This window comes from Lactuca virosa, chromosome 4 (genome assembly GCF_052849685.1).
Source record: "Lactuca virosa cultivar CGN04683 chromosome 4, Lactuca_virosa_CGN04683_v6, whole genome shotgun sequence".
NCBI lineage: Eukaryota > Viridiplantae > Streptophyta > Magnoliopsida > Asterales > Asteraceae > Lactuca > Lactuca virosa.
The window spans coordinates 398,738,138-398,762,769 of NC_136429.1; positions in this window are offsets into that span (position 1 = coordinate 398,738,138).

The window sequence follows — 24,632 nt, forward strand, 5'->3', positions numbered from 1 at the left end:
GGCACACCTCCCGCTACTGTAGGGCCCCGGCCCCATGCGTCACTCCGACCCTCAACCCAGAAGTAAGTCCAGTATGTCAAAAATGCGGTGCAACAGGACATTTCAAGAGAGATTGTCCAACAGAGATGACTGACGGAGGAGTTGATAACTAGACAGGAAGAGGCGACAAGGAACCCTACCGCAGTTTTTGGTACGTTCCCACAATAAACTTTAGGCATCAAATTATCACAAAAAGTTTTTGTCAATTAAAAACATAAACCAAAAACTATTTTCTCATTAGAGCAAATCCTGTAAATCACGGAGAAGCTAGAGATCCTTACGAATGGACCATGATGGTTACATATGAACGTTAGTATATAGTTAGGATCCCACAAACTAAGAGCGTGCGATTCCACCTTATTTTCCTGTCCCTGGGCTAAATATAGATTAGGACAGAACCCAGCAGTCAATTATCTTTTAAAAACCCTAAGTATGTACGGTTAAGTCACATACATCTATAGTAGAAAATCTGGCAGAATTCGGATTACGAATTCCCTTGCTTTATGGCAGCGCCCATGTGTTACTAAAACACCTAGCAAGCAAGAGCAAATAGACCCAATGGTAACAACAAAAACGAAACTAGTGGTGATAAGAACATGAACATAGAACACCCTGTCATTCCTAACAACCAATACTCCCCAATCGACGTAACACCTGTTATAACAAGGAGTCCAATGTCATCAATTGGCACGGACAGGCTTGATTCTCACCTTACAACCCTCGAGCACTGCAAATAGACTTTCATCTTACTCAACCGGATAACAAAACTCTTTCAATCAGTAACGACAAATCCCTAACAACCAGACACCTAAGTCCTTATGTAAGAAATACCACGCTCTTTCCTAGCCCCAATAAAGATTAAAAATCAAGAAACAAAAGGCATCAAAGGAATCCGAAAGGCTTCCTACCTTCCTCCAGAGATTCCTAAAATCCCTTTGGAAACCTTAACCATGTGCTAAACGGAGATAGAATCACCTTGACTCCTGGAACCACCCCAATAACCAAACACCCGATACCACTTAGCACGGTCACAAGAACAGATAGTGTCTGATCACAAGATCGACATAATAGATAAAGGAAACATCAGACCAAGTCCCTAACCGCAGGAAGCACCTATCTAACTCATAAGGAAGAGAGAAAAAATTACCATAAGCACCACTGACTACGAATAAGCCAAAGAAACCCATCCTCAAGGATCGCTATTCCCTACCCCGAATTGGAGACTTGTTAAACCAACAGCAAAGAACTGGCAGAGGCTGACCTACCATTAGCTCGGAAAACCATAGGAAGAAAACACCCAAGATAATCTAAGACTCATAAGGTCAACTACATCACACGCAAACTCAACCTTGGTGACCATAGTACCAACTCTTAGGGCCCAGAAAACTCTACTTCTAGGACACCGGGATTCCGATCCCTAGAAGACCATTCAAAAGGCCTCGTCAAGATAGGCCCGATAACCCATAGCCTCCGATTAACCTAAGAACCCAGTTTCGGACATTTCACCTTCCATGTATTCAACACTCATTAGTGCCAGACAACCGAAGCCCTAGAAATCCCACTTGAAGAGATCAAGATAAACAAGAACCTACACCCCGAAGATGAGTATGTGCAATCGAAATTGACAAAGCTTGCGATACCCACTCGCCTCTAATCGAGTACTCATATAACAAAAACTACCACTCGAGCATAGGAGTTGCACCCTTCGAGGCCTTGCATGGCCAGAGGTGCAGACCATCCTCTTTCGGGCTGAGGTGGGAGACACCCAGCTGGCAAGAGGACAAACACCGAATAGCACACTCACTAGACCCGATATTATTCGAAAAACAACGGAAAGGATAGTCCAAAGCCGAGCACGACTCCAAACATCATGAGGCCGACAAAAGAGTTATGCAGATAGCAGGTTAAAGCCTTGGAATCCTAAGTAGGGGATCAGAGTATTATTAAAGACCTTCCCTTGGGGAAGGATCACATGATTTTGAAGGAAAGGTAAACTAAATCCCCGATGCATCGGACCATTCGAGATCCTTGCACGGATCGGTCCGGTAGCCTACAAACTCCAAGTACCCTCCAAGCTTAGTGACGTACACCCTGTATTTTAAGTGTCGAGCCTAGGAAGTGTCTATCGGACGAAACCCTCCCAGTTCCACTACACAAGATTAAAGTGAGCTAGAACCTCCTAATCATTGATCAGCCTATCGAGACTATGGATAGAGAAGTAAGTGATGGGTTTTGAGCATTCTAACACTTCCTAAGTGTACATGCAACCCTAATAACCTTGGATCTATGTTTGTCTAATAATCATGCAAAGTTGAATTCCAAGGTTATATTCCTATCTAGCATACATGGGGAACATTTTTAACTTGAATGAAAGATAGAATAACTTACCTTGTTGTTGATTATGATCCTTGAAACCTTGTGAGCCTAGCACCCCATGTGTGATGCCTCAAATGCTTCACACAACACCAAATGCAAAGGAGTAAACTTTGAGAGAATCTTACACTTGCAAAATCGGCTCTAGCCCTCTTGTTTCTTAGTGTCCCAATGTTGGTGGAGAACATGTTGCTTATATAGTGTGTCACATCTAGGGTTACACCGTGTAAACCCTAATGTGGCATGAGTCTTCATTTCCATGACCCATGGGTTTGTAACTCCCATGGAGCATTCAATGGGTTTAACCCAACTTGATTATCCATGGAGCCTTTTAGCCCACTATACAAGTTATGGATGATTTACATGATCAATATTTAATTAGTCATCTTTTGATCACTTAATTAATCCTAGATTAATTCTTGATCAATACAAATTAAATAATACTATTAATATATTAGAACTTATAATATATTAATAAACCACAAGTGTTATTTCTCTCATTTAGTCTATCCAAATGCATGATGTCATGCAACCCAAATGGACCATGCCGGGTCGGGTCAAGTACATACCAGAAAAAGTTATGGACTTAGACACCTTATCCAACAGTCTCCCACTTGGATAAGTCTAATAACTATAACTGCAAGTATGACTTCAGGAACCGATCAACAATCGTAGCTCTTTTCAAGGTTTCTCGGAACTGAGAAGATGATGATACGCCATTTCAGATAAGTGATCATATAATCCTCTGTTCTAGATATCAGCCGGACAAATACATGGAACAGTGTCTTACTTTGTGTCCAGCAGTTTGTTTCCCGATTTCCGATTTGTTTGACAAAGAACTTAATTGAACACGTCAACTTAGTTCTGACCGGGCCCGGTACATAGGTCAAAAAAAAATCATCGAGGGGCCCAGATATCAGCTTCTAATCCAAGAAGGAACAGATAAACTTCGACTCATATGTTTGTTCTACTACTCATTGAATTATACACAAGAGCACGTTTTATAACATTGAGTTACCAATCCGTTTTCGTACAATCAATGCATAACCAACTCATAAGTAACAAATCATATATCTAGGTTTGAAGACTTATATGATATTACCGTCTCACGATCACTCGAGATAAATTCCATGAAGTGATTCCAGTGAGCGTGGGTTGAGTCCAATGCTCAGAACTTATGAGCACTCATGAGTGTTGTAGCCATGTCCAACAACTTAGACCTCTGCAACCAATCATGACAGTCTTGATTCATACCTACTTCCGACATATGACCGACTGTGGAGGTTCGAATAATATGATATACCAAACATAATTATTCTGGAAGTCAAAACATGCAAAAGAAATATAGTAAACGATCGACAAGAGATAGCAACACTTTACTCATAAATAAAACACCTTTTATTCATCATCTAATGTCAATTACACTTTACAAATTTCAAGGTTATCTAACTACTAAATCTAATATCATCCATCAGCCCTATGCTCCGAGCATGCTGGAGATGCTTAACCCGAGTCAGTCCCTTCGTGAGGGGATCTACTGGATTCTTATCCGCTGATACCCTCTTTGCCACGAGGAGTCCTTCTTCTATTCGATGTCTGATGAAATGGTATTTTCTGTCGATGTGTCTGGATCTCCCGTGATCCCTTGGTTCCTTGGCTAAGGCAACTGCACTTTCACTATCACGGAAAATTTCCATTGGCTCTTTAATAGCTGGTAGAACTCCAAGGTCTCCAATGAAGTTCTTCAGCCATATCGCCTCCTTTGCTGCCTCGCTAGCTGCTATATACTCTGATTCGCAAGTTGAATAAGCCACTGTCTCTTGCTTGGAACTCTTCCAAGAAATTGCTCCTCCATTTAAGGTAAAGACCCAGCCTGACTGAGAGCGGAAATTATCCCTATCAGTCTGAAAGCTAGCATCACTATACCGAGGGTAAGGACCAAGTCCTTAGTCATCCGTAGGTACTTGAGGATATTCTTTACTGCAGTCCAGTGTGCCTTGCCAGGGTTCCCCTGATACCTGCTAACCATTCTCAAAGCAAAGGCTACATCAGGTCGAGTACACGTCATAGCATACATGATCGATCCTACAGCCGAAACATAAGGTATTCGACTCATTTCTGCTATCTCAGCCTCAATACTAGGGCTTTGTGTCTTACTCAATCTGGCATTACTCTGGATGGGTAACTCTCCTTTCTTGGAGTCCTGCATGCCGAATCTCTTCAGCACCTTATCCAAGTAGGTACTCTGACTAAGTCCAATTAGTCTTTTATTCCGGTCTCTCAAGATCCTTATCCCTAGAATATAGGCAGCTTCTCCTAGGTCCTTCATAGAGAAACACTTCCCAAGCCAGGACTTAACTTCCTGCAGAGTTAGGATGTCATTTCCTATGAGTAGTATGTCATCCACATACAATACCAAAAAGCTAACTATACTCCCACTAGCCTTGACATATACACAAGATTCATTTTCACTCCTAGAAAAGCCAAATTCTTTGACTTTCTCATCAAAGCAAAGATTCCATCTGCAAGGTGCTTGCTTTAACCCATAAATGGATTTCTCAAGCTTACATACTCTATTAGGGTACTCTGTGTTGACAAAACCCTCTGGCTGACTCATGTAAACATCCTCAGCCAACTTTCCATTAAGGAAAGCGGTTTTGACATCCATTTGCCATATTTCATAGTCATGAAATGCAGCTATGGCTAACAGAACCCTAATAGACTTAATCTAGGCCACTGGAGAAAAGGTCTCATCATAATCAACTCCCGGAGTTTGTGAGAAACCCTTTGCGACCAGTCGTGCCTTATAAGTGTGTACATTACCATCCATGTCGGTCTTCTTCTTGAAGATCCATTTGCACCCTACAGTCTTACGACCTGGTACATTCTCAACCAAGTTCCAAACTTGATTGTCATACATGGACTGTATCTCGCTGTCCATTGCCTCTTTCCACTTGGCTGACTCAGGGCCTGCCATGGATTCCGCGTAACTGTTAGGTTCATCCAGACCTATCAGTGTCTCATCACTGATAAGTGTATCACCTTCCGCAGTAATATGGAATCCATAGTAATGCTCATGTGCATTCCTAACCCTTGTGGAACGCCTCAGAGGTACAGACTTGTCAATTGGCTCAACAGAAGTTTCCTCCTCAAGTTGAGTGCTAGGGTTTGAAGTTCCTTCACCACTTGACTCTTGAATTTCTTCAAGGTCAACTTGCCTCCCACTGTCTCCTTGGCTTATGAACTCTCTCTCTCGAAAGAAAGCCCTCCTAGCTACAAAGACTACATTCTCACTAGGTCTGTAGAAGAGGTAACCAAAGGAATTTTGTGGGTAGCCGATGAAAATACACCTCTCACTTCGAGGTTCGAGCTTATCATGAGTCTCGCGTCTCACGAAAGCCTCGCAACCCCAAATCTTAATGTGGTCTAGTTTGGGTACTTTATCAGTCCACATCTCATGAGGAGTTTTGGCAACTTTCTTTGTGGGAACTAGATTAAGGATATGGGTGGCAGTCTCTAAGGCATACCCCCAAAATGAGATTGGTAGCGAAGCTCGACTCATCATGGAACAAACCATATCCAACAAGGTTCGATTACGCCTCTCAGCTACACCATTCAACTGCGGTGTCCTGGGAGGTGTCAATTGTGAGACAATCCCACATTCCCTAAGATAGTCGAGGAACTCTGAACTAAGATACTCACCACCTCGATCGGATCGAAGCATCTTAATGTTCCTGCCCAATTGATTCTCGACTTCCTGTTTAAACTCTTTAAACCTCTCAAAAGTCTCTGACTTATGCTGGATTAAGTAGATATATCCATATCTACTGTAATCATCAGTAAAAGTCAAATAATAATGATTAGCATCCCTTGTGGCATGTTTGAAGGGCCCACACACATCCGTGTGTATAAGATCCAACAAACCTTCACCCCTCTCACAAGAACCTGTGAAGGGTGACTTTGTCATTTTTCCAAGTAAGCATGATTCGCAACTATCATCTGACTTTAGGTCAAATGACTCCAATACTCCATCCTTTTGGAGTTGGCCTATGCGTTTCTTGCTTATATGTCCAAGACGACAATGCCATAATGATGCTTTATCTCAGCCTCTATTATCATTAATAGAATCAATACACAATACATTATTTCCTAAGTTATCAACCATAGATACAGTTTCATACACACCATCACAAGGTAATGCTTTAAAATGAAGAACATTATTAAAGAAAGCATTAATCGAACCAACTTCATTATCAAATGAAAAGGTGAAACCTTGTTTATACAATGCATGAAAGGAAATAATATTTCTTGCCATTTCTGGCGAATAACAACATTTATTCAAATCTAAACTAAACCCACTACTTAGCGATAAAGTATAAACTCCAATCTTGGTGACAGGTAAAGCTTTCCTATTCCCCATGATTAAGTTTATTCTTCCATGCTCCACATTCTCACTTCTTCTTAGTCCCTGCAAATCAGAACATATATGAATACCACAACCGGTATCAAGGACCCAAGAGTTAGAATGGGGTGAGTTATTAGATAAGATTGTGTAAATACCTGCATGGTTGGGTTTAACTTTCCCATCCTTCACATCTTGCTGGTACTTTGGGCAGTTCCGCTTCCAATGTGACTTTTCATGGCAATAGAAGCATTCAGCCTCTTTAGGGTCAGAAGAAGGAGTGACAAAACCTTTCTTGGTTCCACTTGAAGAAGAGCCATCAAGGGTCCTAGCCTTGGTACCCTTCGAAGAGCTCTTCCTCTTCTTCCCTCTACCTTTCCCGATTGCCAAAACTGGGGCGGAGTTTGGAGTAGGAGTGTTAACAACCGACTTACCCTTAAGACCTGTTTCTGCGGTCTTGAGGAGTCCCTGAAGTTTGCTGAGTGTGACCTCTTCCTTATTCATGTGATATGTCATGCGGAATTTATCATAGCATGATGGTAAGGAGTGCAAAATGATATCTATTGCAAGCTCCTCAGGGAAGTTCACATTAAGCTTCAGCAACCGATCCACATACCTTTGCATTTTCTGCATGTGGCTCGTGACGGATTCCCCGTCCTTCATCATGGTTGTTATGATAGAGCATATGATTTCATACCTCTCTTGTCGTGCACTTTGATGGTATCTTTCCATCAGATCTTGGTGCATTTCAAAAGGGTAGAAGTCCTCATAGGACTTTTGGAGTTCCGCTGTCATGGTGGCCAACATGATGCATGCCACTTTTGTAGCATCCCTTTCATGTGCCCGGAAGTCAGCGATCTCCTGGGGAGTTGCAGCGGTCTCATCAATCTCCTTAAGCTCCTTGTCAAGGACATATTCTTTGTCCTCGTAGCGGGTAATCATCCTGATGTTTCTGATCCATTCATTGAAGTTGGATCCATCAAAAGTGACTTTCCCACACAAGTTCATAAGGGTAAAGGGGCCATTAGGATTAGAGCCAGAAGCAGCATTGTTTGAAGACATCTGAAAGAAGAGAACAAGATTAGTTTAGATATTAAGAGAGTCCTTAATAAAACACCCAAATGTAATATTAAGGCTAGGATCCAATCACAATATATTATAACTTAGAAGAGGTATGCCGTAATCCAAGCTATAACATATTTGAAAGGTAGGTGAATGACGATTCACCAATTTCCACCATGAAAAACGAAATATAAATATTAGGTTTTTAATTGGTTCTAAGAAATTCCTAGATTCTTTTGAGATTCAATGAACTTTTCAAAGGCATGTTTCAATCTCGAGTGTGCCCTCCAAGTTTTGTGACTGGGATACCGAGGATTACAAAACGAGGTGTGAAGTAACCATGCAAATCACTTGGTACCCTCAAGGTTTATCACTCAATCGATGTGCCGGTAAACCACACACGCTCCACCGATGCTATGGTAAACCTTAAGTCACCCTTTACCTACCTTGTTAAGTCCAAGTTAGTGTGCCGGTTAACCACACACGCTCCACCAACGACTTAAACAAAGTGTAAAGTGTAATTTCATGGATTAGCACCTTATTCACATTTTCCTAAAGTAACTAAGATTGGGAATTTAATAAAAGCATTTAGTTACTTTATAATATTCATCATACTTTTAATGAGAATTTATAAGTCCTTGTCTTAGCCGTTCGGCTAACGACCCTCCACCGATCAAGGAAGCGGTGGGTGAGAGTGGACACCCATTAAGTTGCCATTTTATAGGCAACAACCTTATACCCCCCTTATAGACCGGCTTCGTGAATGAGGCGTACTAGCGGTAAGACGACTTGACGTTATACATATATATATTAGTAACTTATAATATTATAAAGTATAAGGGTTGAATTTTAACTTTTAAAATTCTAAGGGTTGGAACTAAAGTTTTAATTAAGACTTTACATGTTCCAAAACTTGAGGGCAAGTTTTGTAAACTTCCAAAACTTTTCATTTCTTATAACTTATGAATTAATTGAGTAATAAAAATGAAGACTCTTGATTTTTATAACTCTTGTGTTCTTTTAATGGCTTTAATAAAAGTGAGACTTTTGGTTTTCCATAACTTGAGGACAAGTTATGGACTCCATTAAAACACATTATGATCATGAATTAAACTACCATGAAGGTTACAAACAATTCCTATGATCATCTAATCTTCATAAGTTCAAGAACATGAATATGAACACTTTCAAGAATCAAAAATTACACTTAAAAAAACTTGTAATTTTAATAATTGCCATTGTAAATGCACTAGGATAAACATTACACCATCTAAAACAAGCTTTAAAACATCAAAACAATTTAGGGTAATGTTTCTAGTCCATTTCCAGCAACAAATGTGCAAACTTTCATACGAGCTCTGATACCACTGATGGGTTTTGAGCAAACAATTTTTTTTCAACAAATGTGCAAACAATTTTGTTTCAAGTTGTTTGCACACAAAAAAAAACAACAAACAAACCTAGGCTCTGATACCACTGATGGGTTTTGAACATTCTAACACTTCCTAAGTGTACATGCAACCCTAATAACCTTGGATCTATGTTTGTCTAATAATCATGCAAAGTTGAATTCCAAGGTTATATTCCTATCTAGCATACATGGGGAACATTTTTAACTTGAATGAAAGATAGAATAACTTACCTTGTTGTTGATTATGATCCTTGAAACCTTGTGAGTCTATCACCCCAAGTGTGATGCCTCAAATGCTTCACACAACACCAAATGCAAAGGAGTAAACTTTGAGAGAATCTTACACTTGCAAAATCGGCTCTAGCCCTCCTGTTTCTTAGTGTCCCGATTTTGGTGGAGAACATGTTGCTTATATAGTGTGTCACATCTAGGGTTACACCATGTAAACCCTAATGTGGCATGACTCTTCATTTCCATGACCCATGGGTTTGTAACTCCCATGGAGCCTCCATGGAGCATTCAATGGGTTTAACCCAACTTGATTATCCATGGAGCCTTTTAGCCCACTATACAAGTTATGGATGATTTACATGATCAATATTTAATTAGTCATCTTTTGATCACTTAATTAATCCTAGATTAATTCTTGATCAATACTAATTAAATAATACTATTAATATATTAGAACTTATAATATATTAAAAAACCACAAGTGTTATTTCTCTCATTTAGTCTATCCAAATGCATGATGTCATGCAACCCAAATGAACCATGCCGGGTCGGGTCAAGTACATACCAGAAATAGTTATGAACTTAGACACCTTATCCAACAGTAAGCACACAAAACAAAGCCGCATCCCGATTGTGAAGGTTCGAGGGAACGCTAGGCGTGAGCTAGAATTCACTTGGGGACACGAAGACAGATGAAGCAAAAGTACCTTCACCTATTTTCGCACTCATGACCCTACCTTTCAAAAGAATTTCGGGACGAAATTCCCTCTAACGGGGGGATGATGTCACAACTAGCATTTTTGGCTAGGAAATTTCGTCCTCATGTAAGCAATGACTATTATTAGACTTGTGCTAATACATTAAAGTGTACAATATGATTCCTAATGAGCCATGTAGGGTTAGAATGCAAATCTCTCTATGTATCTCAAATCTCTCCCAAATCTCTCTATTTATCTCAAACCTCTCTTGAAATCTTCCTATGAAGTTTTCTTAGTCGAAACCAACACAAAACGAAAGGAGAAAACTTGAAGGAAAAAACCTAGTTCGAAACTCTTAGGAAGCTTCGGACCTCCTAAAGGAACCGATCATTCTTGCACATAGGAACCTCTTGACTCCGGAATACCCTTTCATCCGGACCATTTCGCATCCGGAAGCCTTTGAGTTGCTCCGGACAAACTTGCTTCAGAACTTTCCATTTTGGTCCGGAATGGGAAGAGCAGTTTCGGATATCCTCAAGAACCGGGAAATCTCGCACCTCCGGAAGGATTGGCTCCGGAAGATCTCACCTTAGCCGCTTCAGAATTTCTAGCCGACTTCGAGCCCTCGGTTCGGACCTGCTGACTTCGCATCTGACTCCGGAACATCTTCAATCCACTCCGGAACTTGAGTAGAGCTTCAGAATTTATGGCTTGACTCCGGAACTCACTATTTGGCTCCAAATTTTTGCCCACTTCGGAACTTTTCTTCATGTTAAGGCATTTTGACGTCGGGAATTCCTCCAAACTCGTATTTTTCCTAACTTAGACCCCTTGAACCCAGATTTTATGCCAAATTTGATTATTTTAAAACATATTTACATAAAATAAAATCCAAAATTTATAAAGGAATCCTAAGGTAGAGAAGAGGGTTTGACATTATGATGTGATGTAAATCCCCCATTTCCCATGCAAATCCCAGTAATATATGCATTAACCCTTAGTGATAGACATTACCCTCCAATACTCCAAGCAAGTGTCAAGTAACCCTTATCCTCCGTTATAGAAAACGTGAACTACTCTTTTCTCCATACCCCACTTCCCATATCTTCAATCTGTGAGCTCCAAAGTGTGCTCTCAAACTTGTTCAAGCTTCAAGTTCCATTCCTTCAAGGAAATTCCCAGATTTTTTGTAAGTATCTCCCCTTGTTTGAGTAATTGATTCTCCACATTATTCCTAAAACTCCATTGTATTTACATATTCTTAGGATATTCTAAAGTTCAAAGAGTTATCAAACCTGTCAAGTGTTACAACTTGGAAACTCCTTAACACCTCTTCAAATCACACAACAAGCTAAATCAAGGTGAGCTTCATACCCCTACTTTTTCGAGATTTCTATTGTTTTTGGGGGAGGATACAAGTCAAAGGTCTTGTGATATATGTGTTTAAAACTCATTAAACTCCTTGTAGAAGCCCAAAATTCGAGATTTTGGTTAAGTGCCAAAAACTTAAACTATATTTCACTAACTATTGTTGATTTGAAGTAAAAACTAGTATTTATATGAGTTATCATTCATAAAATCTTACGCCGAAAGTCACAAGGATTGTTCAAGGAAATTGTTTAAACAAAAGATTGGAACTAATATTTTGAAGATATTAAGTTACGAAAATATTGATATCTTGGGCTATTTTTCGACCACATAAATATAGAAATATATATATATATATATATATATATATATATATATATATATATATATATATATATATATATATATCATTTTTAGAACATGAAATGGATTTTGAAGAATCATTGAAGGTCTACATTTCTAAAGGACCAAAAATGAAATTTTTGGATAAACAAGGGCCTTTTTAAATGTTTCATAAATATAAATCCATAATGAACATTTTAGAAGAAATGGGCCATTCTCAACGATGCACCTAGTTTTGAATTACTGATGACACCTTTAATTAATATTGGGTCATTTTTTATAATTCTAATTCAAAGTGGTTTAATTTCAGTAAACGAAAACGATAGATCTAGTCAACGAGTACAAGTATCATTGTTTATTTAATAAATAATGGATCTCAACGATTTGCTCAAATAGTTGTTAATATTATAGTCAGACGAATATCAAAAGTACCTAAATATAAATATTAGTGTACGTCTAAAGTCCTGTAAGGAGTTATAGCCAGAGTCTCCTAGAGGGAGAGCGGTAATTTGTGTATAGATCTATACGGGGTTGACACCCCGCACCTTCGTTGTTCGCTACAACTAGACCGTCCAGTCTAGGGTGACAAATATCTTTAAGAAAAACGTAGGCGCCTGAGAAACGCAGAAACAGGTCTCCGTCATATCAGTATGCTTATAACGACTCACTAGAATATGTTATTGTATCTAGAAATTTATGTAAGGAAAACCTCCAAAATAAATTTTGGCACGTTGTGTTGACTGCCCTACGCATGGTAGTGATGGTCCGCATTTGTTGTGTTGACTGTCCTTTTTCATTGCGCATAATGTCCACAATCACCATGTTGATTTCTTTCACTTAACAAGTATTAGAGTCTTAATACTGCTATTTTACAAATCAGAAAGCATAGGATTTTCTGGGGAAAACGTTTGTATACGATTTTGAAAACGATAAAGTAACACACACACATGCAAGTATACACAATTGGAAACAGAACATACAAATATTTTATAGCAGAAAATATAGGATTTTCCGGAGTAAACGATTTTATACGATATCGATAACGATAAACTAGAACGCACACTCAATTATACTCGATAAGAAAAACAAGATTCATAACTATATTCTCTATTTGAAAATAGGGGATTTTCTGGAAACTGTTGGTTATTACTACTAAAAAGAACTATTCTCGAGCACAGCTCGCCATTACAAATTATACTACTTTTCAGAAACCACTTCTTATAAGGTTGAAAAAAAAGTAACGATATGCACACATATATCCATAATTTTCAAAGCAAGACTTCAAACGATTTCATAGAAAATATCGGATTTTATGAAAGTACAATAAGAACGATTCTAAACAAGTGTAAAACTATTTTATACAAAAATGCTTATGAACTCACCAACTTTTTAGTGGACGAATTTCAAAACGACTTGTATTCTCAGGGATCTAGTAAGCAGGTAAAAAGCGACGCGGATGCAGGACTATTTTGCTGTAGTTTGGAATTTTTCTGCTTATGTCTCTTTTGTGTAATTTGAAGGACAAATACAATATGTAAACAATGTAAGTTTGTTATCTCAATGTATGATGTTTGGATTGCTCTGTTTCATTTATATTCAATTGTTATGATACTGCACAATGAAGTCACTCGTCTCCGGAGGTTTCCGCTGTCTGGTCCGGGGGTGTGACACCCCTACCCCAGCAAAGCAGTATCCCGGAAATTTACCAAAGTGCAACAAGTGTAATTTCCATCACACAGGAAATTGTCGCGAGATGCACTATAAGAACTGTAACAGAAAGGGGCACACTGCCCGTTTCTGTAGGTCACCTGCAAACCAATCACTCAAGTTCCTGGCGTTGGAGTAAGTCGGGCATGTTATGAGTGCGGTGAAACTGGACACTTCAAAAGGGATTCTCCAAAGGCGAGGAATCCGGTGGTGTTGGAAGAATATTGGCTAATGGTCACAAGGAAGCCGTTGAAGACCCTACGGTGGTAATGGGTACGTTTCTTCTCAACAATTCATACGCACACATTCTATTTGATAGTGGTGCAGAGAAAAGCTTCGTGAGCCATAAATTCGAACACCTACTTAAACAAAATTCCCAACCACTAACAGATACCTTCACTGTAGAAATGGCCAACGGGAAAACCGAGAGCACTATCAATATATACATAGGATGTACCCTTACTCTAAATAACTTTTCCTTCCCAATCGACCTTATGCTGGACTCCATAAAAAGTTTCGACGTCATCATTGGTATGGATTGGTTTAAGTCCTAATCATGCCGACATCCTATGTTACAAGAAAGCCATTCACCTTAACCTGCCAAGTAACGTAACCCTTATCATTTATGGCGACAAATCAGGCGCGAACCTACAAATCATTCTTGTATAAAGGCACAAAAGTATCTTCACAAGGAGTACTGTGTTTTTCTAGCTCACGTGGTAGATAAGAAACAAGGGGTGAAGGACTTCGAGAGCATTCCCGAAGTCTGTAATTTTCTCGACATTTTCCCCGATGATCTTCCAGGAGTCCCACCTGAAAGACAACTCGAATTCAGAATCGACTTAATCCCTGGAGCTACCCCCGTAGCCAAATCACCTTATCGTCTTGCACCGACAGAAATGCAGGAACTATCCAGCCAGCTGAACGAACCTCTTAGTAAAGGTTTCTTGTTTCTCTCCCCAGCTAAAAGTTACACCCTTTTAGCTGGGGAGAGAAACAAGAAACAGCGTTCCAAACGCTAAAGCGAGCCTTGTGCAGCGCACCTATTTTGTCTCTACCAGAAGGGAAGAAGACTGCGTAGTACACTGCAATGCGTCTAACCAAGGGCTAGGCTGTGTTCTTATGCAACGAGGAAAGGTCATATCCTATGCGTCGAGACAGCTTAATACACATGAGGTCAACTATACAACTCACGACCTTGAACTAGGAGCAGTGACATTTGCTCTGAAGATCTGGAGACATTACTTGTATGGAACGAAATGCACAATATTCACGGACCATAAAAGTCTTCAGCATATCTTCGACCAGAAAGAATTGAACATGAGACAACGACGTTGGGTGGAGCTACTAAACAATTACGAATGCGAAATTCGTTATCATCCCGGTAAAACCAATGTAGTAGCTGATGCCCTTAGCAGAAAATAATACTTGGGACGTCGAGTAAAGTCGTTGACCATGAATATCCATTCACACCTGTCCGCACAGATCAAAGAGGCTTAACTTGAGGCCTTAAAACCGGAGAATGTGGCAGGTGAATCTTTAAGAGGAATGGACAAGAACTTAGAAATCAAAGGTGATGGAGCCCGATATCTCATGAACCAGATATGGACACCAAAGTTCGGTGGTTACAGAGAGGTTGTCATGAATGAAGCACACAAGACACGATACTCCGTTCACACAGGTTCAGACAAGATGTATCTGGACCTTAAGAAACTTTATTGGTGGCCTAACATGAAAGCTAAGATTGCTACCTATGTGGGAAAGTGTCTCACTTATGGCAAAGTCAAGGTAGAATACCAAAAGCCTCCGGGTCTACTGCAGCAACCAGAAATCCCCGAATGGAAGTGGGAACGAATTACAATGTATTTCATAACTAAGTTACCCAAGACAACGGGTGTTCATGATACCATTTGGGTAATCGTCGACAGATTAACCAAATCCGCGAACTTCCTACCAGTAAAGGAAACAGACAAGATGGAGAAGTTAACTAGAACATACATCACATAGATAGTTAGACTGCACGGTGTACCAATATCTATTATCTCTGACCGAGATAGTAGATTCACCTCACGATTCTGGCAGTCACTACAGAAATCTCTGGGAACTAGGCTGGACATGAGTACAGCCTACCATCCTCAAACCGACGGACAGAGTGAGAGAACGATTCAAATGTTAGAAGACATGCTGAGAGCACGTGTGATCGACTTTGGTAAAGTATGAGATACCCATTTACCACTAGTCCAGTTCTCGTACAATAACTATTACCATACTAGCATTAAGGTTGCTCCATTCGAAGCCCTCTATGGTCGCAAGTGCAGATCACCTCTATGTTGGGATGAAGTGGGTGACACACAACTGGCTAGAGGTCAAATTCCTGACATCACTCTCAATGGTCCTGAGATCATTCGATAAACTACTGAGAAGATAGTACAAATCCGAGAACGACTTAAAGCTTCCACAGACAGACAGAAAAGCTACGCAGACAAGAGAAGAAAACCCTTGGAATTCCAGGTTGGTGACCGCATCATGTTGAAGGTCTCACCCAAGGGCAGGATACACTTCGGAAAGCGTGGAAAACTAAATCCAAGGTACATAGGACCGTTTGATATTCTTGCTAGAATCGCTCCAGTAGCTTACAAACTCAAACTACCTCAAGAACTCAGTAACATACATCCTACCTTTCACGTGTCTAACCTAAAGAAGTGATTATCCAACACGACTCTTGTTATCCCACTCGATGAAATCGAGATAAATGAGAGCCTCAACTTCGTGGAAGAACCAGTAGAAATCCTAGATAGGGAAGTCAAGAGAACTAAGCGAAGTCGTATCCCGATAGTGAAGGTTCGCTGGAATGCAAAGCGGGGACCTGAATTCACTTGGGAGCGGGAGGATCAAATGAAACAAAAATATCCGCATCTCTTTCCCTAGTCTTATTATATCTCTATAGTCTTAAATTTCGGGATGAAATTCCCTTTAAAGGGGGGTTAATGTGACAACCCGTTATTTCCAATCTTGTAAAAGTCAACCAAAGTCAACAAAAGTCAAACATGCCAAATAAAAGTCAAAGTTATTGTTTAGTTAATTTAATTAAGTTAAATTAATAATATTGGTGTACATAAACCCTTTAGTAAAAGTATTACAAAAATTAGGTGTGAATTGCATTAAATCGAGAAGTCTCGCAATTCTATTCTTCCTTCTGACCGAAAACCCGCTTCAGACCGCAAACCCGGAGGACCGCAAACCATTTACGGCCGAGAACCCTCGGACCGCAAACGTGCGAGACAGTAGTAAACCTCTCATCTTATCCTCTTCGGGCCACAAACTCCTTTCCTCGGTTTGTGTGCTGGATCGAAAACTCTTAAAATATCTACATATTTATGATGCAAACCGCCACATATTACCCTATATATATGCATGGACTGAAAACCATCCTCATATTTACAAGATACATCCAAAATCTTCACCTTTTCTCTCAAGAACTTCAACCGAAAACTCCTCTCTCCTCTCAAGAACATGCGAAACCTCTCACTTCTCATGAATTCCATGCGAAAATCCTTTGTATCTTCTTAGAATCTTGCAAGGTATCATCTTTTGTTCTTGATATCATCCATCAACACTTTCCAATCTCCTTATATTGGGCCAAAAACACCAAAAATACACTAGTTTTCACGAAGAACACGAGGACACGAAGAACAAGAAGAACACCCACACACTATTCTAAGGATTATTGTAAGTCTTTTTACAATAATTAAGTGTTGTTTAACACTTAAAACTTCATTAGATTAACTAATTTATACTTAATTTAATGTTAATATAAATTATGATTCAGTTTTTATCACGAGTTCTAACTTGTGGATATAGCTCTACTACACCGTATCTTCACTTGGACACTCACAAAATGTGAGTTCATACCCTTGCATTTTTACTATTTTTCACTGTTTTAGGGGGGGGGGATACAAGTCTAACATAAGAATATTGTGTTTACAAATAAATGATTTCTAAATATTTCTAAAATGACTTTAAGTTACTGAAACTCTTTTAAACATTGTCACATTCCTTTAAATGTTTTAAAAACTATTTTAAACTTATATTTTGCCAAAATCATATATATATATATATATATATATATATATATATATATATATATATATATATATATATATATATATAAGATTTAAAGGGCTTAGAACTAATAATTCGCTTTATTTCTTTTTCCTTATTTGGATGTGGGCATAGGGTAGCATTATTTGTCCAAATGTCGTTTCAATTATATATATATATATATATATATATATATATATATATATATATATATATATATGTATATATATATATATATATATATATATATATATATATATATATATATATATATATATATATATATATATATATATATGTGAATATAAAAAGTTACTTCAATCAGATTTATTACCCTTTGTAACATGCCGAGCAAAGGGGTACTTTCACGAATAATTCACATCAAACAGAATACACATATAAATTATAATAGGTATAATTTATGGAATTCTTACACTATTTTCACTAGTCATGTATACAAGGTTTAACTATATGCTCTCATACAAATTACTTTACATATACATTACATTTTAAGTATACTAGAAAAAGAACGTACTAACAGTTCATTTATTTACTAAAAGATATGAATAATAAGATTAATGTATGAAAATTTACAATAACGGTGTACAAATACAACGTACCGGTTTTACAACAACGAGGTATAAATACAACGTACCGGTTTTACATTAAAGGGGTACAAATACAACGTATCGCTTTTACACTAACGGGGTACAAATACAACATACCGGTTTACACTAAAGGGGTACAAATACAACGTGCCGTTTTACAACAAAGAGAACATAACAATAGAGAAAACAGTCTGTTTATAGTTTTATTGTGAACTAAAACTATGTTACGCTATTTTTTAGTACAACAACACTTACACAGAACGGTTTTATGGTATTATAACTACTTTACAGTTATATTAGAAAATATTAGATATTCTGGAACATTAAACATACTCAATATTTCAAGAAACAAACGACAAGCTTCTAAACATAAAATAATTATGTACTCACCAACTTAAATGTTGATACTCCTTTTTTCAAAATACTTGTATTCTTAGGGAACCAGTAGACAGGTACATTCCCAGAATTTTGAGAAGACGGAGCAGTATAGAGTCATGTCTTCTATCTTTTGCTATATATAACTTTTGATGTCATATATACAATGAATTGAACTCTATGTAAAACTTATACATTATTAATGGAATGGTTGTTTTACTTTGATTACTGTGATGCATGTGTTGTGATACTTAACATGAAGTCATCCACCCCCGGACATTTCCGCCGCTCCGGTTTGGGGGTATGACAAGTACCGGTTGAAAGAGACCGAAGGGGTTGAAATATACACAGTATCGGTTGAAAGAGACCGAAGGGGCTGTAAGCAGTCATATATGCTTGATGGTTATCTATGTATGGTATGTGGTATGATGGGGGAACTCACTAAGCTTCGTACTTACGGTTTTCAGTTTTGCTTTCAGGTACTTCTTCTTCGAAAGGAAAGGAGTCGGCATGATCGCAACGCATCACACTATGGTTTTCCGCACATGAGATCTTTGGGAGTTGTACTCTGATATTATTTTTCTATGACATGTTTTGGTTATTTGACATATTCGTTTTGATTATGATATGGGTTGGAACTTTGGATGTTTCCAGACATATGTGTTCATAATTACTTAATTAAGAATGAAACTTTTGGTCATGAATTTTGGGATGTTACAATAATAGATATTAATTATAAATATAAATCATCGACTAGGATTACCATTAGTTGTGCTCATTGCAGACTATGCATTATCAATCCATTTTAGTAATGTATCGATAAGCGAAACAATGACGATCTTGATAGAAGATTATTTAGGACAAATGATCTTGACGGAAAATGTAGGAGTTGTGATATGAATCCCATACACATAAAACACACTCAAACTCGACTTTATATGCAGAAATTATAGACTTCCGAAAGTTTCACGATAAGACAGCGTATTGTAAATAGTAAATTGGAGATAGGTCGTTTATTCACCTAAGTAATCTAAACAACAGTGTGTAACACTGATATCGACTTTTAAATTGGTTGATTATTAGACGAAACAATCTAAACGAGAATCAAAGATATCGTTAATAGGAATCTGACCATAGAAATACAGTCAAGAATGGATGTCGAAAGAGAGAGTTAAAATTTTTTAATGGACTTTAACAGTCTAAGCCTATTAAAAATATTACTTTAAAAATAAATTCAAAATTAGCTGACCGAGTCTAAACGAATGTTGTAGACCTCGTCGATAGCTACGCGTGGATATAAAACCCGTCAAAACAAAGCTCGTATGAGCAAGTTATGAATTTTCTAAGAAAAGAAAAAATTATGCGCGCAGCCATGCACACAGACAGCATGCGCGGTGCACACTGACACACTACCCAAAATGTGACATGTAGCACCATGAAGAGAGCGACACGTCACCCTCTTCTGACCAGATGCATGGCGCGTAGGCCATTTTGGCCTATAAAAACTTTCCTTCAGCTCACTTCATTCCTCACATTTTCCAACTATTCTCGCTTGATTCCTTTCTGTTTTATCCCAAGATTCCTCTAGTTTTAAGTCCCCGAACCCTTACCTGAAGCCCTACTATATTAGATAGTCGGTGAATATAAGCTCCCAGATCAAAGTTCTGCCCGCGTAATTCCCGGTTTTCACCAGATAACTCTGTAAATTAAGCTACACTTATTTTATTTAAGTGTAACTTTTAATTATAGTCATAAGTCGTTATTATGAACCTATAATTAAGATTCATTAGTGATTCCAAGTCATTATACTTATTGATCTACTTACAGGAGTGATGTCTAGGCTGGATTTAGTGAGGTGTTTAAAGTGGGATTCCCAAACAGTATACTATGTATACTAAACGGACCGTACCTCTGATATGATCAATGCTAGTTATTTCTTACTTGACAGATCTTGATGTAGACTTTGGGATTATCAAGGAATATATAGATTATATTATTACAGGCGTCATGATTATGAAACTAGACAAAGACTTAGTTCTTTTTACGTCTAGGTCTCTTTGGAAGTGCGAAGCGAAGTGCTACCGAAATCATCGATCACCCACTTTATCAAGTGCCTGCATAGTCCCTTTCATTAATATGATTTAATACAAGTATTAATTAAAGTATTAAATATTTGTTGGTATTTGTATGTGAATTATATGCTTATTGCCTAGAATAAATGTTGATATATATATATATATATATATATATATATATATATATATATATATATATATATATATGTGTGTGTGTGTGTGTGTCTATGTGTGTGTGTGTACTATGTTATGTGCGAACCATATATGGTTCTAAGAAGTTGGTTACGGGTTCTGTAATCTGGTCCTGGGATAAACTTAGAATTATGGAAGACACATAGTTCAATTAAGTTTGATATTGGGTAGTCTCACTACCTGCATGTGCGTAAGCTAGGAACGGAGTGTAAAGTTCTATTTAGTGATTCTTTCTAGTGTCGATGTACAGTTAATACATATCGGATTACATATTAGTATTCTATCTTGGGATGACCAGAAATTGTGGGTCCTGATCATGCAACTATTAATGGTATGTCTGGTCATCTCCCAGAGTAGGATGACAACGCTTGACCATTCTAGGTAGTCTGGTGAATTACGTTGCTAGTTTAGGCTCATAACCAACAAACGTACATGAAAGGTAATATCCTATTCATCAAATTACTCTAATGGATCCTGTGCCTTTATGAATTACATTGCACGAGGAAGCCCCTAGTTGTGTAGTCAATCCTTCAAACGGTTCATCGTGTAAGATGAAACTTCTAGATAATCGTGGACTACGATCCGTGAGGATCAATTAGGATGGGTAAAGGGTTCAACAGATATTTAAATCTTATATATATATATATATATATATATATATATATATATATATATTATTTGGTAACCGTTGGTTGTAAATGTCTAAGAATTAAGGATATTATCATGAAAATATTATGGGATTGTAATCCCTATGTATCTCACCGGGTTTCCCAACCCGATCCACTCAATTTACATGCATCACAAGTATCAAGACTTAACCTACTGGAACTTGATTAGGATGCTGAGTGATTGAGAGACAACCTGTAATAGAGTTCATGACCATTAGGTCTTTATTCTGTAACCTATGTTTCAGTATCGATTTGACATCGTTATCATTTTATTAAATTAAGATAATCACTTGTACTAAAAAGTTATCAAATGTACTGGGAACTTCTGCATCAATGATAGTAAAACTTTAAAACTCGTAAATTAGAGGATGTCACATTGGAGAAACCCAGAACCTTATGGATGTCTTATTTTGCTTCTAGACTTGTTAAGAAAATAGAAAAAAATGGAAATATGTGCACTTCCTTTATGGCATGCATTAGTTTTTGTGACATCCCATAATTTAGGTCAAAGACCATGGATGGTAAATTCACAGAAAATCTCTTTGCAATTTGACACATTGAGTTTCAGTGCATCTTATGTAAAATAAATGAGTTCATTTCAACTATTATAAGATACTAGATGGTATCATACTTCCAAATGTATAAACTAGCAAAGAAAAATTGATGATCCCTTTTCTCTTGTCCTTGTCCATGTTTTTTCTACCCATCCCTCTTAGTGTGTACACTTTATCACCTAGTACAAAGTATGGACATAAAGAGTGTTGACTTAGGCTTTGAAGTATGGCTTGCCAAGCATGTGTATGTCTCATACCAATATAAAAAGAACCCTCTTCTTCCTCATTCCTTACTCAATTCACCAGCCTTCTTCTCTCAAAAACTCAATCTCTTAATATTTTTAAGTATTTCCCTCTCTCTCGGTTCATATGCACCACCACCTAAACCACCATATAACACCTCCTTTTGATCGGAACATCAGCACCCTAACACCACCTAACCTTCTCCCCTCCTTTCCCTATCTCCTTATCTTCGATTTCTGCCAGAAAAAGAAAGCAGGGACGAGGCAGCAAGCCTCGTCAACCCTCCTGCCACCACGAGAGCTCATTACCACCGCCGAGCACCCTCCCCACCATCGACCATCTGCTGTTGCGGCTGGATCGTAAGTCCACCCCCAAGTTATTTTTTTATTGTTTGTCCCCGTCGATCGCAAAACAGGTCAGCCTGATTCATTTCTTTTCCTCGTCGTGCATGAGAATGAAACATGAGGAAGGCCTTCTCCTATTCAAACTTCAATTTGAAAAAATAAACCTTCATCCTTTTAAAATAAATTGCAAAACAAGTCCCACCCTCCTAAACCTTGATTTAAATATAATACAATGGCCCCTCATTTGGTATTTCAAATAAATCTCAACTCTCAAACATTGATTTTTTTTTTATTTAAAACAGCCCCCTCCAAGGAAATTCTTGATAAACCAAGTATATTTCTCAAACTTGGATTTAAAATAAACCATTTTAGTCCATTCTTTGGTTTATTTTTAAGAAAATTAGTCCCATTCAATTTATTTAGTTTAATAAATGGACCCTATAGTTTGTTTAAATTAGAAAACAACCCACACTTATTAATTTATACCAAAATTATCCCCTTTGGCTAATTAGGTGACTTATTTAGTCCTGCCAGTTCATTTTAGAAGCACACATTTCGATTTCTTGCACCAAATTCTCGAATACATATGGTTTATAGTACTAGTTTATACAAAAATACACGTAAAATATTATTATTTTATGTAAAACTATAACTAGTTTATAAAATATTAGTTCGACATTTATATGTTATAAACACATAAACTAGTTTTAAACCTCAATATTTTCATATGTTATTTTGTTAAAGTGATACAATTCCTAAAGATAACATATGCTTTTTTACTACAAAACTCTTTGATTTTATGTAACATTGTATGTCATAAATAGCATGTCATAAAAATTTGTTGTAATTCTAAGAATTTATGCTATACATGTATATGTACAAAGTTTATACATGAAACATACTTCGTTATAAAAGCTAGTTCCTTATACTATACATACATACTAGTTATGCTTGGCTTTTATGAACTCTATAGAATTCATTATGCCTAGTAACTTATTCACTTACAAGTTAGGACTAGGAGATATTCACATACCTTAGTTAAGGGATTTTTAGCGAGACTATATTCATTAGCTAAGTCTAAACACTTAGCCCACACTACTATAAACATTAATCTTCTGAGCGAGACATGTATGTATAAATTTATACGGGGTTGACATCCACATCTGCGGTTGCTAGCTACAACCTCGACTGGTCAATCGAAGCGGGTGATAAGTATCTACTATCGTTACTACTATGTACAATGAAGCCTTGTAGGGGGTACCGTCAGTCACATAGCTCGGTTATAGGAATGACTATAAACATTAATTAGAATCTCTCTATTTTACTACAAACCATGGGCTTGGTTGTTTTCAAAACTATTTTAAATATATATTAACTTATCCATAGATATATTTTGGTTTTCAAAACTTCTTTACAAAAACTGTTTTAAGTATGGTTATACTTACAAAGATAATACTTTTTAGACTTTTTAAAAGTATCATACTATTGTTAGCAGAAAAACTGTAAGTCTCACCAACCTTGTGTTGACCCTCAAAATTATATGTATTCTCACGGAATCAGTAATTCAAGCATTCAGATGACGGATTATACATGGATTTCAAGCAATCTAGTTTACTAACTTTTGTATAATTTGCCTACCTGTTAAGGAAAATCATATACTATTATTATCTATAAGAACCCATTTAATAAACTTAATGATGGAATACAAATGTTGTTTTGTTTATTGTTGTACTTGTGCTATATATTCATTTTACATATGATCCATGAACTTAGTCACACAGCCTGGTATGTCCTGCCGCCTTGGCCGGGGGTGTGACAGATTGGTATTAGAGCTAAAAT